The 3,627-nt window shown below is 35.6% G+C and overlaps 1 non-coding gene across 1 annotated transcript; it reads right to left on the reverse strand.

Moving 5' to 3' along the window:
* Positions 1 to 486: 486 nt before the first annotated feature.
* Positions 487 to 559, reverse strand: Trnaf-gaa (transfer RNA phenylalanine (anticodon GAA)). The gene has a single exon. It is a non-coding gene; the product is annotated as a tRNA-Phe (tRNA).
* Positions 560 to 3,627: the final 3,068 nt, after the last annotated feature.

Here is a 3,627-nt window from a genome sequence, read left to right on the forward strand (position 1 = left end):
CAAGGAGGAGTTCGGATTTCTCATGAGTTCGGTACAGATGTTTTCTTTGTTACCAATCTTTAACAGTATGTTGATATTTATGGGGCATCTGATTTCAACTAATCCGCAAAGTTTTCTCATCAAAATTTCAATAAATTGCGAAGATAGTAGGATAAGCATAATAATCCGTCCCTGATCATTATGTCTGGCGTGTTATTCTTGCATTTTATTGACGTCTTGACAGGAACATTTCACTAGCATTCTCACATACTATGTGTGAGAAAATGAGGTTCGGCATAAAATGGTAGAAAGTCGCTGTAAATTGATATAACATTATAAATCCAGTGTTAGAAAGGAAAGCTAGGTGGTATAGATGGGACATGGAATGAATTCGAGATGAAATGAACGAAGATAAACTAATGAAAGGAATAGTTCTTCGGGGGTAAAGCAAAATTCCAAGGGAAAAAAAAGACAACGAAAAAGAAAACTAGCAGACCAGCCACCGGATGCCGAAACCCGGGATTGAACCAGGGACCTTTAGATCTTCAGTCTAACGCTCTCCCAACTGAGCTATTTCGGCTGGTGATATTTTATATCTAAACTATTAATGTCACTTGTATTATCTCTCAAATAGATTATTTACTTTCTTGCCAAAGACATTCTAATACAGATACTGGATTTTTAATACAAAGCGATAAATTTAAGGTCACTTTAATCAATTATAACAAGCTTAGTACTTTACTATGACATATTTCTTTAATTCTGCCATCGTCACTAGTCAGAGCTGCAGCTAAAATCAGCTGGCTGGTTTGAAAGTAAAACAAGTAGAATAAAGACATATTTTGGCTAGATATAGCTGGTTTAGATGTTAAAGAATGAAAAAAAACTGCAAATGGGCAGGAAGTAAACAGTCAAATATTTTCTCGGGCAAAAATGAAAGGAGTCATAAATTTTTTGAGGCTGTAAAGCAGGTCGTGAAGAAAGAGCATGACGTTAGGTATCAAATGGCAGAAGTTCGCAGAAAATTGATGCAATATGATACTATATATATATAGCTTATATGTGAGGAGCTGGATAGAAAAGCTGGGACATGGATTGTAAGTCGGGTTGAATTCGATGTGAAATGAACGGGCAAAAAATATTGAAATGAATAGTTCTTAAGGGCTAACATATGATTTTAACGTAGAGAGAATTAAGTACGAAAGGGAAGCAAACCGACTACCAGCTGTCAAAACTCGGGATTGAATCAAAGACCTTTAGTCTAACGCTCTCCCGACTGAACAATTTCGGTTGGCGACAATGTTTCACAAAATTATCGATGTCACTCGTATATCGATCAAATTATTTATATTTCTGTCAAAGACTTTTTATTGTAGATTTTGGAATTAACAGAAACTGAGGGAATTTTAATCAATTATATCCAACTCAGTATTTTACCATAACTGATTTTATTGACCACCCACTATCAGCGCCCAGTATTACAGCTGAAATCAGAACATAATTAAATACTGCAAAGTATTAAAACTAGCTATCTAGCGGATACACTAATTTGGTGTGGAACAGAGAAACATAGGTAAGAAAAAAGGGAAAGAGAGAAAGAAAGACGACTCAGTGATGCTTGATAAATTTTATTAGAGACCGAAAACCTCTGAAATTATTGTTCCAAGCTCTTCGGTCGAAAATATGTGAATTGCGTGTTTACCTGGTTTTGCTTTCCGAATTATTCACCACTGGAGAAATACCCTTTTCTTAGCCTAGAAACAAAGTTCTTTATTGGATTTTACACTGCATCTACAACATAGTCTTATATATATGTACTTTATATGTGTATATGTATGTCCATACGTACGCGTGTTTGTATATACGTATACATGCACGCATGAATGTGTGTACATGTGTGAATATACATATTTGTGCATACGCAGAGAAGGTGTGGATGTTATTCCATATGGAGATCATTATAAATGCTAAACTCATTCAGTTTTTTTACATATTTTCACAGTGTCTTTAAGCTATGATCTCTTGATCAAGCGTGTTCTTTCTGGTTTTGTGAAATCCAGTCTCACAAAACTGGTATCAAGACTGTTCGTAACGTTACCGAGTGCCCCTGTAATTATGAGTAGAAATCTAAAGCTATAGTCCAGATTTCTCACCAGATTTCTTTGCCACCGTTTTTTAACATTAACTATTAACTATTGGACATCTAATTTCATCTAATCTGCATAGTTTTCCTCTCAGGGCCTCAATAAATTGCAAGCATAGTAGGATGAGCATAATAATCAGTCGCAGATCATTGTGACTGGCGCGTTATTCTTAGATTTTATAGAACTCTTGACAGAAATATTTCACTTGCATTCTCATTTCATTTCTTTATTGCCCACAAGGGGCTAAACATAGAGGGAACAAACAAGGACAGACGAACGGATTGAGTCGATCACATCGACCTCAGTGCGTAACTGGTACTTAATTTATCGACCCCGAAAGGATGAAAGGCAAAGTCGACCTCGGCGGAATTTGAACTCAGAACGTAACGGCAGACGAAATACCGCTAAGCATCTCGCCTGGCGTTCTAACGTTTCTGCCAGCTCGCCGCCTTGCATTCACTTGCATTCTCTCGTATTATGTATGATTTATACCCTTCATATCACTATAGTTTATTATAGTTGTATTTTCAGGATTATCCTTTGTATGGATTTCGTTCTAGCTATGATCTTATCTCATAGATAAGTAATACCGTGGAGACATTTTCGGACGGCTACTCCAGGTGTCAAGATTAGAAGAATGAAACGGAAAGAAATGTCGTTAAAACGATTAGAAATGTCATGCAATATCTTAAGGAAAAAACAATGCAAATATTAAATAAAAACTGAGTAAATTCAAGAATTTCCTCAGAAAATGCAAGGCTCATGATGCAAACTGGGCGAAAGGTGTAGTCAGAAATTGTTTGAGACTAAAATGCAAGGGAACATGAGGTTTATACAAAAAATAGAAAATCGTAGAAAATTTATCTAATATAATTCTATAAATCTGGTGTTTTGACAAAGAAGATTGACTGGAACCTAGGATCGAAATCGCAGAATATTGATGTAATATTACAAATCAAGTGTTTTGATAGACAAGCTAGATGAAATAACCGGAACCTGGAATAGAAGATGGACTGAATCTCATATGAAATGAATGAAAGAAAAAGATCAAGTAAAGGAAAAATTCTTCATGGCTAAAACAAAATTTGAACGAAAGCACAATACAAAGCACGAAAGAAAAAGAATGTAGACCAGCCGGCAGATGCCGAAGCAGGGGACTGAATTAGGGACCTTTAAATCTTCAGTCTAACGATCTCCCAACTGAGCTATTTCAACTAGTAACACTAATAGATAAAATTATTCCTCTCATGCGTATTGTATATCAATCAAATTATTTGTATTCTTGCCAAAAACATTTTATTGTAGATATTGGAGTCTTAACATAAAACGGTGGATTGGGGTAGATTTTAATGAGTTATATTCAACTCAGAATTTCACCTCTGCTTTCAGTAGAAAGCAGAACGTAAATAAAATTCGCAAAATATTTAATGTCTCTCTAGTAATTCTTGTGTGTGTGTGTGTGTGTGTGTGTGTGTGTGTGTGTGTGTGTGTGTGTGTGTGTTAT

Source organism: Octopus bimaculoides, chromosome 6 (genome assembly GCF_001194135.2).
Source record: "Octopus bimaculoides isolate UCB-OBI-ISO-001 chromosome 6, ASM119413v2, whole genome shotgun sequence".
NCBI classification, from domain to species: Eukaryota; Metazoa; Mollusca; class Cephalopoda; order Octopoda; family Octopodidae; genus Octopus; species Octopus bimaculoides.